General features: G+C 45.9%; 1 protein-coding gene across 14 annotated transcripts in view; it reads left to right on the top strand.

The window, feature by feature from the left end:
* The window catches only part of LOC140398222 (neural cell adhesion molecule 1-like), a 625403-nt gene that overhangs the window by 86666 nt on the left and 525263 nt on the right, over positions 1-13474 (top strand). The window lies entirely within an intron of this gene.

Here is a 13474-nt window from a genome sequence, read left to right as displayed (position 1 = left end):
TGCTGGGGTCAGGAATCAACTTGTTAGACTGACAAGCTGCAGGAGCTTTTAAGCATCCCACTCACCCCAGACCGTTATTGCAGCCAAGAAGATGGCTGCCCCAAGACAAGTTCCGAGGTTTCCGGATGCAGATATTGACGGAATGATGGATGCCACTGAGGAGAGGAAAGGTGCCCTCGCCGGATGCTGAGAGTGCCGGCAGCCTCACCAGGAGGACTCGAGTGCAATGCAGGAAGAAGGCAAACAATCTCCTTCGAGCTGCTAGGGTGAGTAACCACCTGTGTGACTCTGGCATCACTCCCTTCCCTGACCCCAGCCATTGGCCCAAGGACCCTTAGATGCCTGTAACACTTCAGCATGTCTCTCAGAACCCACCTTCCAGGAATCCTCAACACAAACTCTGCCCTCTTTGGCCAAGTGCCTTCCCACATATGCCACCAGCTTGTGTCAGAAAATGAACGGGTCATGCCGGAGCTACATGTCCTCACCCGCTTTGAAGGACTGGTCATGGAACATACGGAGAAGTCCAAAGAGCAGGCATGCACTGAGGAAGTGAGTCCAATGCAACTTTATCCAGATGTTCCTATGTCAAATAGGTCTTTCATCTCCCACAGCCCAAGAGTTGACCCCATGTCCTTTGTATTGCAGGAATCCCATCAGATGAGGCCGGGCCATCAGGGATCGCTGCCCCCGTCCAGACCCTCATAACCCCTGTGCAGAGCTTCAGAGTTGACACATTTTTCAGTGCTGCAATCACCTATATCATTTACCAGCACAGAGCCAATTACCTTGGTGGGACATGTTAGTGGTGAGGCTCCTGGATCACCATCTGGTGAGCACCACACACCAGCTGTACCACATTAGGTGGAGGTAGGAATTTCCGAGGGAGCGACCAGTTCACAGGGAACATCTGTCTCTAAGACAGATGTCACACCTCTGGAAAAGGTTATCCCATCACTAGTTCAGATGCAAATTCAGGGCCAGAATCTACAGGAGGGGGTGTCAGCAACATTCCAGCACTTGCAAGTCCAACTGGATGAGTCCACTTGCCTTCAGGTGCAGGAGATATTGCCGACAATGCATGGCACCCAGGCCAACAATAGAAGGCTGCCGTCCACGGTAGAAGGCCTGGGGCAAGACGTCAGAATCCTGTGTGAGGATGTCCAAGGCTTGGGTCACACGGTGAGGTCCATGGCTAAGACGCAGGGCAGGTGGACTCGTCCACAAGTTTGAGGAAAAGGAGAGGAGGTGGCGGTGGAGCTGCCAGATTTTAGGCTTCCTGGTTGGTGAAGTGAGAGTTGATGAGATTATCCCTGGTTCGATGTCCCTGCATAACCCTTTCTGCGGCCTGTCGAGCCAGCTCCATGTCCTCACTGGGCTCCTCATTGATGTCCTCTTGGTCCTCCTGACATTCCTCCTCTTCATTCATTCATGTTGCCCCGCTGCTGTGCCGGGTTGTGCAGCTTGAAACTGGCCACCATGACGCGTAAGCTCCTTGCGATTGTATTGCAGAACCCCCCCAGAGTGGTGCAGGTAGTGGAAGTGCATCTTCAGGAACCCAGTGCACAACTCGATAATGCTCCTGGTTTTTAAGTGGGATTCATTGTACCTGGTCTCCAACTCTTTCTGGGGCCTCTGCATAGGTGTCATCAGCCATGACCTAAGAGGGTAGGCATTGTCACCCACTAGCCACCCCCTCACCTGAGGCAGTGCCCCAAAGCCACCGGGAACCTCAATGCGGCAGGATATATGTGTCGTCCGCTACGTAGATAATGTACACATAGGTGCGTGATGTGCAGTGGGTGACTTCACACCAACTGCACATTCAGGGAATGTAATCGCATCCTGTTGAAATGCACCCCCTCTCGAGCTGGTGCTCGGAGGGCGACATGAGTGCCATCAATTGCCCCGGGACCCAAGGCATGCCAGTGATGGCTGCGAATCCTGTAGCCCAGGCATCCTGGTGGGCCTTGTCCAGGTTAAAGGTGATGAAGTTTGATGCCCAGGCGCAAAGGGCGTCTGTGACATCGCAAATGCACCTGTGTGTGGATGTTTGTGCTATCCCACATAGGTCCCCGTTTGAGCCCTGGAAGCACCCAGAGTTATAAAGGTTGAGGGCAGCTGTTATCCTTCTAGCTACTGGGAGCAGGTGTCGTCCTCCTACTCCTCATGGTGCCAGGTCTGCCACTACCTGGCACAGGCGCTGCACGGTTTCCTTGGTGAGGCAGAGTCGACATTGGTACAAGTCATCCAGCAGCTCCTTGAAGGACCACCGATAGGCACTGGGCCCGATGTGGCGCCACCTTCATTTCCCTCCTTGGCCTGATGGACCGCCAGCACTTGAGCCTCACCAGCTGACCCCTGCTATTATGGGGCAGGCTCTTGTCTTGCCTGGGCTGACCCTGATGCTCTCCCACTGAGCTATGCTTGGATATGGAGCCTGGGCTATTGCCTGGATCCCATTGATGATGGACTATCGAGAGGAAGCTATAGGCTAGCAGGATTCTGGAAGGCACAGGTTCTCACAGTGGTGAGGAAGGATGGCTGGTGGATGGTCAGCTTTGAAAGTCACACCGCCAGCTTTCCTGACAAGTCACAAGGCCAGCCCCCAAATTATGTCACTTCAACATTGATTTGCAGCCCCATCGTCATTTCCCCCAAAAAACCTTTCCCAGGCCCCTTCTAGATCATGTACTTGACACTACAGCCTGACCCGATCAGTGACTTGCACCCGTCCTTTGACGTGCAAAACCTCTATCCTCACAATCCCTCCCTCGGATGGGGAACCAGTGGCCACCACAAAAAGGTGTTATTCATGGGCTTTGTAGAACCTGTCTTGGGTCTCCCAGGAGATCTCATTGGGGTGTCCTCATCGAATGAGCCTTGTGCCTGCCTGACAGAACAGTAGCAGCTGCTTATGGGGTGGGAATGTTCACACTGTGCAGCCTTGCAGCTCTATGTTAAGAGGCTGGAGTGTGGGCACATCCTACAAATAAGAGTCATTGAGCGATGGCTGCCTTTGCTGGGAGGTTTGTAGCAATCTTATGTTGAGCCAAGGTTTAACATAGAGGTTGGGTCAGGGAGGTGTTCAGGTCTCCTGTGCAGTCCGGGATCGTGTGATACCAGTGGGATCTCGGTTGACCTGCGGGGCCAGGAGAACTCGCATGAGCTTTAGCAGTGGGTGTTAGCTGATGGTCTCACGAGTGAAGTTCCTGCTCTGATGGGGGCTGTGTTCCAATGAGGGGTTCAACTGCCATTGGTGTAAGCGACATTTGTGTGGAGTAAACACTGCTAATCCCCTGCTCCATCTGCTGTGGAGCTGTGCGTCTAAGGAGTGCAATGAGGTGGTCCTATGAGTCAGCTTGGCTATGCCCAGCCCCTTGATTAGAGCACTAATACATGAGGGTCTACAGATGGGTAGGGTAAATGGAAATCAATATGATCAGGAGAACTCAGAGCACTTCAAGGAAACTGACAACTTTCAACAGTTTAAAAAATCAGGAATCCGAAGCTAACTGCTAAGTAGCGAGTTTCAATCTTTCACAGCAGCAATAGGAGTTTCAGGCAAAAATGAAAGGCACTTACTTCCTTACCCTCCCTCAAAGGCCATGGCACCAGGAACCCAAATTTAAATACTTGCAGCAAATCACGCCCATGTGACTCTCAGCTGTGGGGGGTGGAGCAAAATAGGGGAAGGGGTGGAGCATAACAGGGGGTCCATCAGGCTTCCAGCCCACTAATCGCTCTTCCTGTGTCTGAGTGGGTTTCCTCCGGGTGCTCCGAAGTCCCGAAAGATGTGCTGTTAGTTGAATTGGGTATTCTAAATTCTCCCTCAGTGTACCTGAACAGGCGCAGGAATGTGGCGACTAGTGACTTTTCACAGTAACTTCATTGCCGTGTTAATGTAAGCCTACTTGTGAGAATAAAGGTTGTTATTATATGGTCAATGTCATGGTTTCTTTCATCCTCCACCCTTGTACGTTCCATTTGGGTTAAGACAAAAGGAAGCACTTGTATTGTTTTCACAACTCAAGGTTTCCCAAGATACCTGGTTGGGTATTTGCTTTGAAGGCTCGCCGCTGTTGTGCAGTAGGCAGTAAACTTTAAAAAAAACATCAATGGGATAAATAAGCAGATATTTGATTTTAGTGATGTTGCTTGAAGAATGAATGTTGGCTCGGACCCCAAACGAAAAAATACAGGAGATACTCAGCAGGTCAGGCAGCACCGTGGAAAGCGGAATAGAGTGAAATCTTCAGGTCAATGACCTTTCATTTGACACATTCCCCATGGTAGGCTTATGCAGAAAGTAAGGAGGCAAGGGATAGGGGGAAATTTGGCCAGTTGGATAACGAACTGGCTAACCGATAGAAGTCAGAGAGTGGTGGTGGATGGCAAATATTCAGCCTGGATCCCAGTTACCAGTGGCGTACCGTAGGGAACAGTTCTGGGTCCTCTGCTGTTTGTGATTTTCATTGATGACTTGGATGAGGGAGTTGAAGGGTGGGTCAGTAAATTTGCAGACGATACGAAGATTGGTGGAGTTGTGGATAGTGAGGAGGGCTGTTGTTGGCTGCAAAGAGACATAGAAACGATGCAGAGCTGGGCTGAGAAGTGGCAGATGGAGTTTAACCCTGAAAAGTGTGAGATTGTCCATTTTGGAAGGACAAATATGAATGCGGAATACAGGGTTAACGGTAGAGTTCTTGGCAATGTGGAGGAGCAGAGACATCTTGGAGTCTATGTTCATACATCTTTGAAAGTTGCCACTCAAGTGGATAGAGCGGTGCAGAAGGCCTATGGTGTGCTAACGTTCATTAACAGCGGGATTGAATTTAAGAGCCGTGAGGTGATAATGCAGCTGTACAAAATTTTGGTAAGGCCACATTTGGAGTACTGTGTACAGTTCTGGTTGCCTCATTTTAGGAAGGATGTGGAAGCTTTGGAAAAGGTGCAAAGGAGATTTACCAGGATATTGCCTGGAATGGAGAGTAGGTCTTACGAGGAAAGGTTGAGGGTGCTAGGCCTTTTCTCATTAGAACGGAGAAGGATGAGGGGTGACTTGATGGAGGTTTATAAGATGATCAGCGGAATAGATAGAGCAGACAGTCAGAGACTTTTTCCCCAGGTGGAACAAAGCATTACAAGGGGACATAAATTGAAGGTGAATGGTGGAAGATATAGGGGGGATGTCAGAGGTAGGTTCCTTACCCAGAGCGTAGTGGGGGCATGGATTGCACTGCCTGTGGAAGTAGTTGAGTCGGAAACATTAGGGACCTTCAAGCAGCTATTGGATAGGTACATGGATTATGGTAGAATGATATAGTGTAGATTAATTTGTTCTTAAGGGCAGCACGGTAGCATTGTGGATAGCACAATTGCTTCACAGCTCCAGGGTCCCAGGTTTGATTTCGGCTTGGGTCACTGTCTGTGCGGAGTCTGCACATCCTCCCCGTGTGTGCGTGGGTTTCCTCCGGGTGCTCCGGTTTCCTCCCACAGCCCAAAGATGTGCAGGTTAGGTGGATTGGCCATGATAAATTGCCCTTAGTGTCCAAAATTGCCCTTAGTGTTGGGTGGAGGTGTTGACCTTGGGTAGGGTGCTCTTTCCAAGAGCCGGTGCAGACTCAATGGGCCGAATGGCCTCCTGCACTGTAAATTCAATGATAATCTATGTTTAATCTAGGACAAAGGTTCAGCACAACATCGTGGGCCGAAGGGCCTGTTCTGTGCTGTATTTTTCTATGTTCTATGTTCTAAGTAATGTGCTGTCCTTTGGGCAGTGCCATTGGATGTGAGAGGGCATACGGTGCCATGGTTTAATATTTCATCCAAATGACAGCATCGCTGACAGTGTAGCATTCTTTCAATAACTGCTCTGAAATGCCAACAGAGATTTTGTTCTCAAATTTCTAAAGTGGTGCTTGAACATATGACCTCCTGACTAAGATCAGAGTGCCATGGTTGCCGCTTTGTAAACACATAGAAAATTAAGAGCAAGGAGGGAATAGTACTTGTGGAGCAACATCCAGCTTTATCAGGCATTATTACAACATTTACATAATTTACAAGCAGCTTTTAGCGATGCCGAAGGTGGTTACACTTTCTCTCAAGACCATAACATTTTAATAACCAAGTCCTGAACAAGCCCATCAGAAATGAAAGTACAATTCCTGTTACTAACGGCCACCGAAAAAGAAATGTGCAAACTGACTCGATCCATAAACTGCAGCCGGGTCTGCCGGCAGCATTGTAATCTGAAACGTCAGGTTGTGAAGACGGGAGTTCAGATCCCAGTCTTGGCTGTGATTTGATCTCTCTTCCTTCAATATGTCGACTTTTATCTCATCCAGGGGTAATGAAGGAAGTAGTTCTAATGGAACACTTGTTTTCTCAGCAGACACAAAAAGCTAGCACGACCAAGATGGCCCCTTCCAATTCACTCCGCTGCATGCGCAAACTTTGCAGCTGTCTGAGAAAGTATGACAGAAGTAATGCAAATCCAAAAAAAGAAAGGAGTCTAAAGATTTTCAAAATCTAAGTTGGCGTTGAAATCCATTTTTGAGAACTAATTAATCATTGGCCTTGCTCATGGCTTGGCAACTTCTGATATCGAGAGGTGAAAATTGCATGCTTAATTCAAAGGCAGCGTGTCAAGCATTGAACCTATTTTAGAAAATCAGCTACTTCAAAATAAAATGCAACCATTCATGCCGAGAATATCGTTATCCCCAGGTGAAGAAATACTAAAACTTCCTGGAGTTCAGAATAACATGGCCAAGGACTTTTTTGTGTGCTTTGAAATGTTCGATTATATTAACACATGATTCTTTTTATTGTGATGGGCCACGAAGTGAATCAGAAATTTGATTGGTTTGCATATTACCTGCATTATTTTACTCCCTGGAAATGTTCAATGCGTTTCAAAATAATGTTTAATCTTTGTGCTTCCTATTTTGCATCCTGTTGTTTGTGAAGTGCGCAGTAGCATACTATTCTCCAGACACAGCAAAATTAATGATGCAATCTCAATTCGGTGTTGGTATGATAAATACATTGAATGGCCTAGAAAGCAATTCACATTTACCCGCACTTTTATATTTGAATATAGTAAGGTGCACACAAATAGGCATTGGCTTAATTTTCCTTGAATATTTCCTTAGAAGCCCTTAGATTTATGAATCAGACAAGCGCTTGCTAACACATGCAGGCTTTGGCGTGGGTATCTGAACACAAAGGGGCAGCTGTTGTGCTTCGTTTTTATCCTTTGTCCTATTTTGACTCTAAAGCCCACAGTGACGGTTGGATAGGAGCTGTATATCAGTCTTTTCACTGCAAACAGACAAAAGGAACAATCCTGGTCGTGAAATTTATTTGTTTTTCTCCCCTTCAAAGAATTATTGGAAAGGCAAACTTTTTAATATTGTGCCATTGCTAGGTCTGTTGGACAGCTGCAGTATGCCATCAGAAAATTACAATGTTTCTAAAATGCTAAAGAACAAGTCATTACCCATTTATTGTACAATATGCACATTAGTTACAAATGATAGACTAGTTGATGACTGCCATTATGGTCTGTGTTAGTAAACTCAAACAAATGGGGTTCTTCTCGGATAATTCTGAATTTAGCAATTAGTTTGGGAGACAGAATTGCTCATTATGTTGCACGTTCAGAAGGTGATTGTACAATTAGCCACCGCGTGTTGCATGCCATGTTTGTTGGGTAAATATTGAAGTAAGTCAAAAGTATGTTTTGGTAAAATCTTTTCTAATTACAGCTAATTCTGCAGGTTATATGTAAGCCTGAATTGTAATTGCATTTTCAGTGGGCTGGAATCTCCGGGCCCCCCAGCCGCGTGTTTCTCGGTTGCACGGCATTCGCTGGCGGCAGGATTTTATCTTCCCGCCGCTTGTCAATGGGATTTCCTATTGAAACCAACCCACACCGCTGGGCGGGATGCACTGCCAGCAGGAAAGGGGAACCGCAACGGCCATAGATGTCATAGAATTCCGGAGAATTCTGGCCAATATCATTTTGCATGGCTGACCGTGTCAGATAGAAAATATTTGAATGGACATTACATTGTGCTAAATGAGGTATTATAGCCTAATTTGCCAATTAAATATCTGTTTCTCCAGAAGTAGTTCCTCATCTGCTGATCTATCTTCTCTTGTTCTTTCTGAACATCAGTTTTGATAATGGATATTAAAATGCATTCAACTGTTTGCAGATAGATAGCTAATTTCATGTTGTAACACTTTGAGCCTGGCTGAACAAATCAAGGCACATCTTGTGACAAGAGGCAAAAGAATGCTGTGTGCTTTGAGTGCAGCTGGGCTAGCTAATGGGCGGGACCAGGTCTGTTTGGACAAAGGAGTTGCTCCCAGGGCTCTAAGCTGAGTAGAAGGTATTCAGTTTAGTCCCAGAAAAAAGGTTTGGGTGGGATTCTCCGCCCTGCCACATCCGTTTTCTGGTGCAGGGTGCACCCACCAGCAGTGGGATCCTCCATCGCGCCAACCAGTCAATGGGGTTTCCCATGGTGGGCACCCCCACACCATCGGGAAATCTGCGAGCATGAGTGTGCTGAAGCAAAGAGGAGGGTCATGCCGATGGAGGATCTAGCCCTTTATCTCTCCAAGGACTCGGACGAAGTTAAGCAAGTAAAACCTGGTTGTTAACTTTATACATAAGTGGTATTTGAAATAAATGGGTTGCTTAATTGAAATGTAGAGGCAAGTTTCAGGAAACAAGTAAAGATGTTGTACCTGTTAACTGTAAAGAAATGTCTTTGTTGCTCATGTGCTTAATTCTGTGCTCAAATTAAAGTTTATTTTAATATAAAATATCACTCCTGTGGTGCAGTAATGCCCCATTTCCTTGAGCCCCCATGTGCCCCACCACTCACCGGCAGGGCACCCCAGGGCCCATTCCTTGGCGCGCAGAGTGCTAGCCTGGCAGCCTGGCAATGCCACCTGCATAAACTTGCAGTTCCAGGCTACTACCCTGACAGTGCCCCTGCTAGCCTAGTATTGCCTCCTGGGTGACACTACCAGGGTGCTAGGATGGCTGCAAAGGTGCCCAGGTGGCACCAGCAGTGGCAGGGCGTCCTCCTGGCTAGAGGCTGACTAATCGGGGCCTCAGATCTCTTCGGGGAGTCCCCTTCCCTCCCCCCAGTCCATTTTGCCTGGCCCCTGTTTGTGGGGACCGGTGCTAAATGGCGCCACTGATGGTCTCATCGGCAAGGCCAGTAGATGCAAGCTGGCCATTCGATCTGGCATGGACGCAGCTAAGTGGACTTTTAAGCACACTTCACTGTGTGAGTCCAGGTCCTGCTCATTGTGGACGGGATCCAGATCGCAACATCTTGAGATCTAACCAGATCTCGTGAGGTGTAACAACCATTGGAAATCTCAGGAAAGGCCTGCCCTGGGATCTACCGGCCGCACCCCTTTCCGATTCTGGAGGGATGCAGCCGGTAAATCGCACAAATAATGTAAATTTGCCATCTTCTAAATGGCCTTATTGGGGCAGCTCCTGTTCTTCTCCCTCCTGATTGAGACTTTCATGTTTTTGTCGTAGATGCATCCGTAATGATGTGGGTGGCCACCATAGAGGCTCCAAGTAGGGAATCTACACACACACATTCTGGAATGTCTGCAAGTTTCTGGCAGCCAGAATACTTGTGCCCACCCTAGCTGTTTACACAGGGTCACATCTCTATGTTCAGGTGGTCACCAAATCAAACGTGAACTCAAACTGTTTAAAAAGCCAGTTAGAATCTCAACATCTTAAAATAACTGATATTATTGCATTTATATTTTGTGGAAATGTTAGAGAGAGAGGTACTGGCAGTCAAGTGTCATAAGTGTCAGGATACACCATGCATGATGAATGATGCTAAGAATAAAGTGGTGGGGATATAAGTGCTGTATTATTAATTCAAAATCAACAGACGATTAACACCTAATAACTGTGAATGGGTTGAAGTGACTCACGCCAGCCCTGTTTCTTCTTCTGGTTCTGGTGGTGTCATCTGAGTATCTGGATTGAATTACAGATGTGATTGATTTTATGGTTAGAATGACTGTTCCTGTGGGTTTGGTGTTTGCATACAAAACCAGGCCAAGAAACTCATGCTAAAATCAGCTGGATGCCCACCGTTTCATTCCAACATACATAGATACATAGAAGATAGGAGCAGGAGGAGGCCTTTAGGCCCTTCGAGCCTGCTCCGCCATTCATCACGATCATGGCTGATCATCCAACTCAATAGCCTAATCCTGCTTTCTCCCCATAGCCTTTGATCCCATTCTCCCCAAGTACTTTATTCAGCCGCCTTATTCAGCCGCCTCTTGAATATATTCAAAGTTTTAGCATCAACTACTTCCTGTGGTAATGAATTCCACAGGCTCACCACTGTGTGTGAAGAAGTGACTCCTTATCTCTGTCTGAAATGGTTTACCCTGAATCCTCAGGCTGTGACCCCTGGTTCTGTACACATCTATCATTGGTAACATCTTCCCTACATCTACCCTGTCTAGCCCTGTTAGAATTTTATAAGTTTCTATGAGATCCCCCCTCATTCTTCTGAACTCCAGTGAGAACAATCCAAACCTAGTCAATCTCTCCTGATATGACAGTCCCGCCATCCCTGGAATCAGTCTGGTAAACCTTCGCTGCACTCCCTTGAGAGCAAGAACATCCTTCCTCAGAGAAAGAGACCAAAACTGCACACAATACTCAAGTGTGTCCTCACCAAGGCCCTGTACAATTGCAGCAACACATCCCTGCTTCTATATGTGAAACCTCTCACAATGAAGGCTAACATACCATTAGCCTTCTTTACCGCCTGCTGCACCTGCATGCTTACCTTCAGCGAATGGTGCACAAGGACACCCAGGTCCCGCTGCACACTCCCCTCTCCCAATTTACAATCATTCAGGTAGTAATCTGCCTTCCTGTTTTTGCTTCCAAAATGAATAACCTCACACGTATCCAAATTATACTGCATCTGCCATTGGTTTGCCCACTCGCCCAACCTGTCTAGATCTTGCTGTAGGATCCCTGCATCCTCGTCACAATTCACCCTCCCGCCTCATTTGGTATCATCTGCAAACTGTGAGAGGTTACATTTTGTTCCCTCATCCAAATCATTGATATATATTTTGAATAGCTGGAGTCCCAGCACCAATCCCTGTGGTACCCCACTGGTTACTGCCTGCCAATTTGAAAAGGACCCATTAATCCCTACTCTTTGTTTCCTCTCTGCCAAAACTCTGCCAAGTTTTCTACCCACCTCAATACATTTCCCCCAATCCCATGCGCTTTAATTTCACACAATAATCTCTTATGCGGGACTTTGTCAAACGCCTTCTGAAAGTCCAAATATACCACATCGACTGACTCCCCCTTGTCGACTGTACTGGTTACCTCTTCAAAGAATTTCAACAGATTTGTCAAGCATGATTTTCCCTTCATAAATCCATGCTGACTCTGACTAATCCTGCCACTGCTTTCTAAATGTTCCGCTATAACGTCCTTGATAATGGATTCAAGCATTTTCCCCACTACTGATGTTAGGCTTACTGGTCTATAATTCCCTGCTTTCTCTCTACCTCCCTTTTTCAATATCGGAGTGACGTGGGCTACCCTCCAATTTGCAGGGACAGTTCCAGAGTCTATAGAATCCCGGAAGATGACCACCAATGCATCCACTATTTTCAGAGCCACCTCTTTAAGCACTCTGGGATGCAGATCCTCAGGTCCTGGGGATTTATCCGCCTTCAATCCCATCAGTTTTCCCAGCACCATTTCTCTACTAATGTTGATCTCCCTCAGTTCTTCCCTCTCACTAAACCTTTCATTCTCCAACATTTCTGGGATCTGATTTGTGTCCTCATCTGTGAAGACAGAACCAAAGTATGTATTGAATTGCTCAGCCATTTCTTTGTCCCTTATTATGCATCCCCCTGTTTCTGTCTGCAGTGGGCCTACATTTCTCTTTACCAATCTCTTTCTCTTCACATATCTGTAGAAACATAAAATATATATTGGCATATAATCCTTAGCAATACAACTCAATAGTTACAATTATGGTGTATGATTTACGGTGAAACTTTGATTGCAAACAGTTCAAATTATACCCAATCTCCTGATCAATTGCTTCACTTATTAGAATCGTCCATTCACTGGTGTATATTTAATTATGTATGACCGCAAAGCAGTGAAAACTAGAGGCTTCACATTTACTAGTGTCGTACTGCAATGATTGTTTGATAGTGCTACAATAAAACCTTGAAAAGGGAGATGAACCATAAAAATAGTTATAAATGTGCAAGAGCACAAGACCAGTAGATATTGAGTTTAATTCTCTTTTGATAAATACCTCATGAATTTAAAAATCAATATCAATAGTCTTATTTATTACTCTCCATATATTTCATGTTTGTAGTCTTTTTCCTGTTATGTGTTGCCTATTGAAATGGATCCAATGTCTCTGGTAATGTGAAATTACTCTTTGGATATTGTCGAAGTGTCAGTTGGAATGTGGCTTACAACAGCTGATGCTGTGCAATGTGAGAGAAATGTTTCTATTATTAAACTATTGCATTTCATTGTTGTAATTCATGTTGACATAAGAGAGCATGAAGTATCAGTGCAAACGTAATTGTATTCAGTAGCACAGGCCAGAAATTATTGCTCCCTCCCTGATTGGGCAGGTAGAAATCCTGACTTAGCCTGGCACCCATCTCTTGGTGATGACATGAATATCCCTCCTTTGGCCCCAATATTTTCGACATGTGAACCAGTGGTTTAGGAGTGAACCAATGGGTTAGGATTAGTCCATGACTCTTGTATTGAAAAAGAGTTGGAATTGGTGTATCCCAGGGCAGGGGATCAATGCTAGGTCTTTTTCAGTATATAAATCTGCTGATGATACAAAAGTAGGAGTCTGGGTGTACAGCAAGGAAGATCATTTTAAAAAATCAAATGTAACACAGACTAGCAGAATAGTCAGATAAGTGGTAGCAACGATTTGAAGAACTGAAATATGATATAATTGAGCTTGGAAAGAAAAGCAAGGAATGGACTTGCATTCTAAATGGAAAGATCCTGCAGATTGGGGAGGAATGGCAAGATTTGGAATGCAAAGGCATCAGCATCAGATAGTCCATTTGTGGAATAGATTAAAGTCTTGCGTGCTTGTAGCCAACAATGTTTCCAGACCTTGCACAATGTCGTACTTTGAGTGGACACAGATGAACTGGTTGCCTCGCTTTGGTCTGGGAGGGTAGTGTTAGCTTTTGAAAATTAATCTCCATTTGTGAACGTATTGGGATAATCAGCCACACCAACAGAAAAGATTCAAGTGCAAGTTGTAGTCAGTGCAAATTGAGTTACCTTGATTTTTTGAACTGTTTTTTTGAACAAAAAATATTCCATTGGAAGCTGGTCCTGTCCACGAAACTGGCCACT

This window comes from Scyliorhinus torazame, chromosome 21 (assembly GCF_047496885.1).
Source record: "Scyliorhinus torazame isolate Kashiwa2021f chromosome 21, sScyTor2.1, whole genome shotgun sequence".
Lineage (NCBI taxonomy): Eukaryota > Metazoa > Chordata > Chondrichthyes > Carcharhiniformes > Scyliorhinidae > Scyliorhinus > Scyliorhinus torazame.
Note: the sequence above shows the minus strand (reverse complement) of the source record. Positions and strands in the feature narration are given on the sequence as shown.